The following is an 11,768-nucleotide window of genomic DNA, read 5'->3' as shown; positions in this document are numbered from 1 at the left end:
TTTCCCCTCTTAAAGACATGTGACATCTCTCCTCTTGAACACCAAGCATCTCGGATCTTTGATGATATTACTTTCTCCTAGTTGAGAAACTCTCTCCCCCTGAGTATTCTCTCTTTCTCCCCCTATAGGAAGGATTAAGCTTTGATGTGATCTCTCTCTCCCCCTTTGACATCAATTTCCAAGAAGGGCTCTTCTGGACATGTGATACAAATGGGTTGGTCCTCGAGTCACAGAGCAAAGCAGCATGTCTAATATGATGCTGGTAGAGGACAAGAATCATTGAGTGGAGCTGGAGCCAACATAAATCAGGAATAAGTGACAAGTTGGTTTCCCTGTGGTGGAATCAGTGACTCTGAGTTGTGTGCTTCGGTTGCACCGAAAGATTTCGGTTGGGCTGAAGAGAACAACTCGGCGTGACCGAGTTCATTAGAGTGAAACCACTTGTCACCTCAGCTCACTAGACAAGTAAGATCTCACAAGGATATGCAAGGAATTTACTGAAAGATTTGCAATGAATTGGATGTAGAAAATGAAGAACAAAAAGGAAAGAAAAGAAACTAAAATTTCTAGATGAAGTTTTTTTGAAAGGGGAAACAAATATGCAAGAGACAAAAGCACGGAGACACACACGAGAACTTCATCTAGAGATGGTCGGCGACAAAGTCACCTATGTTAGAGTATATTGACTTAGGAGTCAAGTGAGAGCACTTGATCATAGGTCATACTCATCGTTTAAGCTCAAAATGGGGTTACCATTTTTCGTTTAAGCCTTTTGATGTATTCACATCTTGTTGAGTTTCTTTGACTCATGACTTGGAGTAAAGCTTCTCTAAGATGGAATAACATACCTTGGGTGGTGGTGTTGATCTTGCTCATGTAGTTGAACTTGTGTGGGTTGCTCAAGGTTGATGTAGTTCATCAAGGGTTGGGAGAACCACTTGGAGTTTGAGTTCATCTACCTACATGGGTTAGCTTTGCAAGGAAGAGCACTTGTGTATCCAAAATGACAATCATGAGACTCAACATAGAATTTGCCAAAGGATATGTTTGAATGGTTTCGTGCTTCCTTGTCTTCAACCACCATTGTGTAGAGACTTGGTGATGTAGATATTGCTCAAGATGTGAGTGAGTTGCAATATCATAGATTTAGATTCAACCAAGTACCTACACGGGTTAGATAACATGCAAGGTACAAATATATCCAAGACATATGAATAGCATCATAAGAGAAATATCGAGGATTAGTCATAGGCTCATGCCCCGCATGTATCAAATGGAGTTCCTACTCCAAGTTTGAAGTATCAATGATGTTCAATTCACCTCTCAACCTGCAAAACACTTTCTCATCAAGTGGTTTAGTGAATATATCCGCCAATTGCTTATCGGTGCGAACATGCTTAAGGTTAATGTCCCCTTTTGCAACATGATCTCGAATGAAATGATGACGAACTTCAATATGCTTAGTTCGAGAATGTTGCACGGGATTGTGAGCAATCTTAATAGCACTTTCATTGTCACATAGCAGTGGAACATGTTTCACATATATCCCATAATCTTTAAGAGTTTGGGTCATCCAAAGTAATTGAGCACAACATGAACCAGCGGCAATGTATTCCGCTTCGGCCGTGGATAAGGATACGGAGTTTTGTTTCTTGGAAGACCAAGACACAAGAGATCTACCAAGGAATTGACAAGTACTCGAAGTGGATTTTCTATCAACCTTGTCTCCGGCATAGTCCGAATCGGAGTAGCCAACAAGATCAAAAGAGGACCTCTTAGGATACCAAATGCCAAAATTTGGTGTATGGATTAGGTATCTCACTATCCTTTTCACAGCCTTAAGATGACACTCTTTAGGAGCAGCTTGATATCGTGCACACATGCACACACTTATCATAATATCGGGACGAGAGGCACATAGATATAACAATGAACCAATCATAAAGCGATAAACCTTTTGATCAACCGGTTCACCATCTTTGGTCAAATCAAGATGTCCACTAATAGGCATGGGTGTAGTCATACCTTTGCATTCTTGCATATTGAACTTCTTGAATAAGTCCTTGGTGTACTTCGTTTAAGAGACAAAGGTACCTTCCTTAGTTTGCTTGATTTGCAAACCGAGAAAGAATTTGAGTTCACTCATCATAGACATCTCAAACTTCTCCGACATCAGCTTTCCAAACTTCTCATTAAAATGAGGGTTAGTTGAACCAAATATGATATCATGAACATAAATTTGGCACACAAATAGTTCTCCATTAACCCTTTTTAGTAAAAAGAGTAGAATCAATTTTACCAATTTCAAAGCCTTTTTCAATAAGGAACTTGGTCAAGCATTTATACCATGCTCTAGGAGCCTGTTTAAGACCATAAAGGGCTTTGTGAAGTTTGTAAACATGATTAGGTTTCTTAGGATTGACGAAGCTGGGAGGTTGCTTAACATAAACTTCCTCCTCAATTTTGCCATTTAGAAAAGCACTTTTAATGTCCATTTGGTATAAGGTGATATCATGGTGATTATCATAAGCAAGTAAGATGCGAATGGACTCAAGTCTAGCAATGGGAGCATATGTCTCACCATAGTCCATACCTTCAACTTGTCTGTAGCCTTGGGCGACTAGACGTGCTTTGTTGCGAACCACTTGTCCATCTTCATCTTGCTTGTTGCGAAACACCCATTTGGTACCAATGATGTTGTGGTTGTTGTCGGGCTTCTCAACCAATGTCCACACTTGATTTCTCTCAAAGTTGTGTAGCTCTTCATGCATAGCGTTTATCCAGTCCGGATCCTCCAATGCTTCTTCAACCTTCATAGGTTCAATTCTAGAGATGAATGAGTAATGTTCACAAAAGTTAGCTAAACGAGTTTTAGAGCGAGTGATTCTCCCGGTTTGGATATCATTGTAGATTTGCTCGATGGGATGATCCTTAGCAATTCTTGCTCGAACTCGTGAAAGCTTTTGCTTGGGTCGGGGTGGAACATCCTCTTCATCTTGTGCTTCTTCTTGGCCTTCTTCATTGTTGACATTGTCGTTCTCTTGTCGTGGTGGAGAAGGAGGTTCTTGATGTTCATCTTGGTGCGCTTCCTCGTTTTCTTCATCTTGGCGTGTCCCACTTGTGGATGCTTCTGTATCAACTCTTGGTTCACCTTGTCGTGAGGTAGAAGCTTCCACTTGGACAGACAAGGTACTCTCCTTCACTTCCGTTGGACGAATCTTGCCAATGGACAAGTCTTGAATTGCTTCCGAAGGGTCTTTGTCTCCTACATCAATTGGCAATTGCTCTACTTGCGAGCCGTTAGATTCATCAAACTTCACATCTACCGTCTCTTCAACCTTTCGGGTGAAATTGTTGTAGACACGGTAAGTGTGAGAGTTTGAGCCATAACCAAGTAGGAAACCTTCATGAGATTTAGGATCAAATTTAGAACGACGATGCTTATCAAGAATGTAGCACTTTGAGCCGAATACTCGAAAGTATCCAACTTGGGGTTTGTTACCGGTGAGGAGCTCGTATGCCGTCTTGCCGAGTAGCTTGTGCAGATACAAGCGATTTTTTGCATGACAAGCTGTCTCAACCGCTTCCGCCCAAAAGTGCTTTGGTGTTTTGTACTCATCAAGCATCATTCTTGCCATCTCGATAAGAGTCCGGTTCTTCCTTTCAACAACTCCATTTTGTTGAGGTGTGTACGTAGCCGAGAACTCGTGTGAAATCCCTTCTTCGTCAATAAAGGTGTCCACATTTGCATTCTTGAACTCCGTTCCATTGTCGCTCCGAACCTTCTTGATCTTCACGTCAAACTGATTTTGGGCCTTCCTAGCGAAGTTTTTGAAGATCTTTTGGACCTGCAATTTGTCATCAAGAAAGAACACCCACGTAAATCTTGAAAAACCGTCAACTATGACTAGACCAAATGAGTTACCACCGAGACTCTTGTAGGCATTTGGACCAAAGAGATCCATGTGAAGTAGCTCGAGTGGTTTTCTTGTGGTCATGATGTTCTTCACACGGTGACTTCCTCCAACTTGTTTCCCTGCTTGACAAGCACTACAAAGTCTATCCTTGTCAAATATGACATCTTTTAATCCAAGGATATGATCACCTTTAATAAGCTTATCAAGATTTCGCATACCAACATGACCTAGTCTTCTATGCCACAACCAGCCTTTAGAAGATTTGGTAATTGAGCAAGTTCTAGGTTGAGCCTTTTTAGTGAAATCAACAATGTAAAGATCTCCTCTACGTATACCGGTAAAGACCATTTTATGATTGTCTCTACGAAACACTTGGCAATCTACTTCAGTGAATAAGACATTGAAACCGAAATCCGCAAGTCTAGAAACTGAAAGTAAATTGTATCCAAGGGATTCAACGAGCATGACATTTTGTATGGAGCTATCATGTGAGATGGCCACCTTACCAAGGCCAACCACCTTACCCTTTGAATTATCACCAAAAGTGACATATTTTCAAGGGTTGTCGTTTTCAGCAAGCTTACGGAACATATCTTTATCTCTGGTCATATGATCAGTACATCCACTATCAAGGACCCATTCCTTTCCTCCAGCCATGTAGCCGCGAAGATTTGCCATAAGACCAAAATGCCTCATTGCATCATCAAGATCATAGTCACTATCATCATCTTGTGATTGCTCAATTTCTAGAGAGGGTAATTCATTAGATAAATGATCATCACAATGGTTACCTTTATGAATTCTAATAGCTTCAGATATGATATCGCTAATGATTCCAACATTTCCTTTAGCACGCATGAGACTGGTAAGCTCAAATAGACAATCACCAAAGCTAGGATCACTAGAGTTCATCTTACTCAAGGCAATAGACTTATGGAGAATTTTGTCTAAATTTTTCAAGGAATAATATGGAAATCGTTCCTGAAGAAATCTCGATATGGTGTAGGCACACTTGAGAGTAGGCAAACATCTAATCAAGTTTCTAGGCAAGCCTCTAATGATGAGCTCAACAGTTCTAAGATTGCGAATCATGTAAATATCTTCATCTAGGGTAGGGTGCAAAGGATCAACATGAGGTGCACAAGGGCTAGTAATGTACTTGTTCAAATGATATTCATTGAAAATCTCAAGCATTTCATTTTTCCACTCATGAAAATACTCTCCATCAAGAATAGGCACTCTATGTCTAAGACTCCCCAAAGTAGACACATCCATCTTCCTCCAATGGTGTTTAAACCAAGGCAATGGAGACCAAAGCTTTGATACCAATTGAAAGGATCGAGAAGAGGTGTCTAGAGGGGGGTGATTAGACACTAAGTGCCAAAAGTTGCAATTTTTAATATTCTTAAGTTTAAGTGGAGTTTAAGCACAAGTTTAACAAACACAATACATATCAAGCAAGCATGCAATGAGTATATGAGCAGCAGAAAGTAAAGCATGCAACTTGCAAGAATGTAAAGAGAAGGGTTTGGAGTATTCAAACGCAATTGGAGACACAAATGTTTTTGTCGTGGTTCCGATAGGTGGTGCTATCGTACATCTACATTGATGGAGACTTCAACCCACGGAGGGTAACGGTTGCGCGAGTCCACGGAGGGCTCCACCCACAAACGGTCCACGAAGAAGCAACCTTGTCTATTCCATCACGGTCGTCGCCCACGAAGGACTTGCCTCACTAGCGGTAGATCTTCACGAAGTAGGCGATCTCCTTACCCTTACAAACTCCTTGGTTCAACTCCACAATCTTGGTGGAGGCTCCCAACTGACACCTGGCCAATCTAGGAGACACCACTCTCCAAGAGGTAACAAATGGTGTGTTGATGATGAACCCCTTGCTCTTGTGCTTCAAATGATAGTCTCCCCAACACTCAACTCTCTCTCACAGGATTTGGATTTGGTGGAAAGAAGATTTGAGCGGAAAGCAACTTGGGAAAGGCTAGAGATCAAGATTCATATGGTTGGAATGGAATATCTTGACCTCAACACAAGTGTAGGTGGTTCTCTCTCAGAAAATGTGTATTGGAAGTGTAGGTATGTTCTGATGGCTCTCTCCACGAATGAAGAGTGGGTGGAGGGGTATATATAGCCTCCACACAAAATCTAACCGTTACACACAATTTGCCAAACTCGGTGGGACCGAATGGATAAACTCGGTCGGACCGATTTAGCAAACTTAGTGACCATTAGGATTTTCGGTGGGACTGAGATGCAACTCGGTAGGACCGATATGGTTAGGGTTAGGGCATAACGTAACCTCGGTGTGACCGATTACACAAACTTGATGGGACCGATTTTGGTAATAAGCTAACCAGAGAGTTGGTCAGGCAAACTCGGTGAGACCGATTACACAAACTCGGTGGGACCGATTTTGGTAATAAGCTAACCAGAGGGTTTGCATTGTAATCTCGGTAGTACCGATTGCTCAAACTCGGTGAGACCAATTTTGGTAATGGACATACACAGAGAGATTACAATCCCATCTCGGTGAGACCGAGATCCCTATCGGTGAAACCGATTTGCTAGGGTTTGTGGCAGTGGCTATGCCATTTGAAACTCAGTGGTGCCAGATAGGAAGAATCGGTGGGGCCGAGTTTGACTTTTGGTTTAGGTCATATGTGGATGTGGGAAGGTATTTGAGAGTTTTGGAGATTATCACTAAGCACTTTGAGCAAGCAAGCCATTAAGAAACACCTCATCCCCTCTTGATAGTATTTGCTTTTCCTATAGACTCAATGTGATCTTGGATCACTAAAATAGAAAATGTAGAGTCTTGATCTTGAAGCTTGAGCCAATCCTTTGTCCTTAGCATCTTGAAGGGGTTCCACATCCTCTAGTCCATGCCACTCCATTGTTGAACTTATATGAAACATACTAGGTAAAAGTGTTAGTCCAACAAGAGATATGTTGACATTAATTACCGAATCCACCCAGAGAACACTAGTGCTTTCAATTGTCACCATAGATATGCACGGCAAGACATACATCAAGTGTTCTCAAATCTTTAAAGACTCAATCCGATTAGATAACTTCAAAGGGGAAACTCAATCCATTACAAGAGAGTAGAGGAGGGAAGAAACATCATAGGATCCAAATATAATAGCAAAGCTCGCGATACATCAAGATCGTACCACCTCAAGAACACGAGAGAGAGAGAGAGAGAGATCAAACACATAGCTACTGGTACATATCCTCAGCCCCGAGGGAGAACTACTCCCTCCTCATCATGGAGAGCACCGGGATGATGAAGATGGCCACCGGAGAAGGATTCCCCCTCCGGCAGGGTGCCAGAACGGGTCTAGATTGGCTTTCGGTCGCTACGGAGGCTTCTGGCGGCGGAACTCCCGATCTATTGTACTCCCCGATCATTTTAGGTTATATGGAGATATATAGGCGGAAGAAGCACGTCAAGGGGGCCACGAGGGGCCCATGAGGTTGGAGGGTGTGCCCTGGGGGTGGGCGCGCCCCCTGCCTTGTGGCTTCCTTGTTGCTTCCCTTACGTGGACTCCAAGTCTCCTGGGTTGCTTTCCCTCCAAAAATAAGTTCTGTGAAGTTTCAGGTCAATTGGACACCGTTTGATTTTCCTTTTCTGCGATACTCTAAAACAAGAAAAAACAGAAACTGGCACTGGGCTCTGGGTTAATAGGTTAGTCCCAAAGATCATATAAAATAGCGTATACATGCATATAAAACATCCAAGGTTGATAATATAATAGCATGGAACAATCAAAAATTATAGATACGTTGGAGACATATCATGGGACTCCCGGGGCGCGGGCGCCGGTCGCGGGCGAGGGGGCGATGGCCACGACGCGAGCGGGCAGGGGTGGTCGCGGTGGCGTAGAGCGGGAAAGGGTGGTGCGAACGGCGTTGGCGGCCAAGTAGCAAAGCACGGAGCGGCGGGGCTAGGCCAGCACAGGCCGGCCGGAGCAGCGAGCAGCAGCGGGCGCGGCCCCGCGTGGGTGCTCGGCAGGGCACGGGTGAGCAGCGCAGCGGCAGAACGAGGCATGTCACACCCTAGCTAGTTCATGAATTAGAGTGTTGCATCATGTTTATTTTCCCAGAAAACTGAAATGGGGATGACAGAACTCCCATCACCCCCTGGAACAACTAGGGTTTAGTAAAAACTTTTTCAATGAACCTGAAATGCCCTTCTAAAAAGTCCACCATTTTTGTTTTGGGTTAAAACCTTTGACAAAAATGGTGCACACTTTTCTAGGACATGATAAGGTCATTGGATTAACTCATTACTAATTACATTTGGCAATTTAAATCCTATAAATATTTTAAAATGCCCAAATAATCCTGAAAGTAATTTTAGGCCGTTGAGAATATTTTCAGATTTGCCTCTGAATATTTTCAGGGTTTTCCTAAATGAAATAGTATTTTTACTATTTCAAAACACAAAACAGAATAAATAGAAAACAGAAAAAAAATAGAGAAAGGAAACTAACCTGGCAAGCCACCAGCCGGCCCACCTGGCGGCCCAGCACTATGCTGGCCCGTGCCAGCCAGCTGCTTCGTCCCCGCTAGGCAGGTAGGGAGGTGATGCCGACGCGCGAGAGCTCGCCACCGCGCCACCTGCTTGCCGCTCGTGCCCGTGGGACCTCAGGCGAGCCCCACGTCGTCGCCCCGACCGCCTGGACACACTCATTCTCCCCTGCCTCTCCCGCTCGCCCTCTTCCACCATGGCTGACGCCCCTGCCGCCGCACCGTCGACATAGCCGTGCCCTCCGTCATCCTCGCGCCGTGCGACCGTGTCCACGAGCTCCGCCATCGTCGACTACGTCGAGCAGGCCGAGCCCCCCGCGCTCGCCCGCTCTGGAGTCGCCCCGACCCCGTCTTCCCCAACTCCGGCCACCGGAGATCCCCTTCGCCTTCACCGCAGCACCAGCTCGTCCCCGACCTCGCCGTCTGCCTCGACGTGACCCCCGTGAGCTCAGCCACCTCCCCATCCTCTCTGTTTGCCTTCTCGAGCACCGCAACGACCGCACCAAGCTCGGCTGCACCCACCGCCGCCACCGCACATCACCGTCGTGGCCACATCCATGTTGGCTCCCAACCGAGCACGCCATCACCTTCACCGCACTCGCAGGAGCCCGTAGCACCCCCGCACGCTCCTCGCCATGCCTCCTAGCGACTAGTTCGACCTCGCCCAAACTCCGGCAGCCGCAACGCTCGTCGCCGGCGTCATTTCCGGCGACCCTGAGCCCAACCTTTGCCACCACTCGACGCGGCTTGCTCCCAGCTAAGTGTAGGAGGTCTCCGCCATCCCTTTGGTCGTCGGAGTGCAAAACCCGCACCGCCCCGCCGTGTCTGCCTCGCCGGCGGCTAAACGCCGGCGAGTTTGACTCCGCTGACCCAGTTTGACCCCCCCAGGGTCACTGACGTGTGGCCATGCCCCTGTTTAACTTAGAATTAGATTATTTAACGCTAATTACTTTAATTAGTAGGTTGAATTACTGACATGTGGGCCCAGGCCCTAACTAACCTAGTTTAGTGCTAACGAAACACTAACTAACTCTGTTAGTTAGTTGTTACACTAACAGACGGGGCCCACCGGTCAGGTTTGACCTGGGCTGTCGCCTTTGACCTGCTGACATCACCCTGACGCAATGCTGACGCAATAACTCAATTACTGGAATTATTCTTATACAGGAAATTCCAAAAAATATTACAAACTTAAAAAATTCATAACTTTTAATCTGTAACTCCAAATGGAAAGATTTATATATGAAATTTGATCAGAAAAATTTAATCTTTCCATCTGTAATGGTTTCATGCATGAAAAAACACTTTAACCTTGCTGTTTAGGTGAAACAAGCTAATACACTTAGAAGGGTTAAGAACATAAGCTTCCATTTGAATCTTTGATTCAAATGGACCCAAACCAACTTGTTTCACATTGCATTAGGCAGGACACCTCATATTGCCATGTCATAGCATGCATCATATTGTTGCATATTGCCATGTGATGATTGTGTTCTGCGGTGTCTTTCGTGGTAGGTTCTGCCTCCAAGGATATTTCCGAGTATCCAGCTGAAGGGCAGTACCCTACTACTACTCCATCAGGCAAGCAGCCCCATTGATCATATCGATACAATCCCATGTTCTCGCTTCTGCTCTCATTTACTGCATTAAGACAACAATGTTTCAAACTGCTGTGTGCTGCGGTAGTTGAACCCTTATCCTCTGCATGACCTATCATTGCCACAGTAACTAGATGAAACCCACTAGCATGTGTAGGAGTTGATTGAGCCATGTATGTGTTTCCTACCTTGCTATGCCTGCTATGCTTAGAGTTGTGTCAGGTCTGGTTCATCTAGGTGATGGGCTAGAGTGAAATGATTACATCGGTAATGTGAGGGATGTGTTGAACATGTTTTGGTAAAGGTATCGATGAGAGGCCATGTAGGAGTACATGGTGGGTTGTTTCATTGAGGCCGTCCCTAAGAACTGAGATCTGTATGCGCGATTTAAGATTCAGCTACTACCACACATTGGGCCCTGAAATATGACCCCACTCAACTTACTAACCGCTCTCGTCCTCTGTCTAGGAGTTGCAACTAGTTTCTGGTGTTTATAGGTTATGTGTTGGCGGCCGTGCGTAGCGCTGACCCTAGGGGTGGGCTATGATGCGGTAGATACACCGTGGACGGGTATGCCGGGCGCCCGTTTTGCGTCTCGGGACCCTGTACACATCGTTTGGGGCCGTTGAGGACACCCCGGCCAGATTTCCTTGCGGATGGAACCCGAATAGGCAATAAACCTGGACTAGAGACTTGTGTGGTTAGTCAGGTCGTGGTCTACACCCACGTCGGCTTTCGCTTGAAGTCTGCCGAGCACATGTCGTGTGCAGACGCTAAGTGGTGGAAACATGTGTGATGAAGTACACCCCTGCAGGGTATAAAACTATTCGAATAGCCACGTTTGCGGTAAAGGACTACTTGGTTGCATATGCAGTTCATAGACAAGTTAATGGTTACTACTAAAAGACTCAAGATAAGTGTGAGTACCGAGGATGGCCCTCTCGTAGGATGATGAGGGAGGATCCCCGATGGAGTATTGTGTTGGTGATTAGTGGACTCGTGTGCGAAAACTATTTTAAAGTGGTGTCTCATAGGATAGCCTAGCCAAGAGTCAAAGCTGGCTTGCTGCAATAACTCCACCACCTTCTTGAGAATAAGCATGTATAGTACGATATGTTGTAAGACTTGCTGAGTACCTTTGTACTCATGTTGCTTTAATTACTGTTTTCAGACGACAACACCGCCCCCTCCGATGGGTTTTACGTAGACCTCGACGTCGATGAGTAACTTGCCACCCAGGTGGTGATTCTGGCCATGGAGGGCCCTATGTAGATAGACATGCTTCGACAAGCCTTCTTTCTTTCTAGTGTTTGTACTCAGACTATTTGCTTCCGCATGTGCTTGTATGCTTGTATGACTTGAGTGTCGGGTCTTGTGACCCCTACCTGTATGAACATGTTATGTATGGCTCTCCGGAGCCTTTAAATAAAGCACTTGAGTTGTAGAGTTTTGTTGTGATGCCATGTTGTATTTACACATATCGAGCATATTGTGTGTATGATTTAAATGCTTGGTATGTGTGGGATCCGACAATCTAGTTGTTTATCCTTGGCAGCCTCTCTTATGGGGAAATGTAGTCTAGTGCTCCTTGAGCCATAGTAGTCCGCTACAGCCCGGTTCACCGGAGTCCTGCTAGCCCAGCACTACTGCTCTTGACTGGCCGGCATGTGTTTCACTTTGTTCCTATGTCTGTCCCTTCAAGGAA

The sequence above is a fragment of the Triticum urartu genome, chromosome 6, assembly GCF_003073215.2.
Source record: "Triticum urartu cultivar G1812 chromosome 6, Tu2.1, whole genome shotgun sequence".
Taxonomy (NCBI): Eukaryota; Viridiplantae; Streptophyta; class Magnoliopsida; order Poales; family Poaceae; genus Triticum; species Triticum urartu.
The sequence above is the reverse complement of the archived record's forward strand: the minus strand, read 5'-3'. Positions refer to the sequence as shown.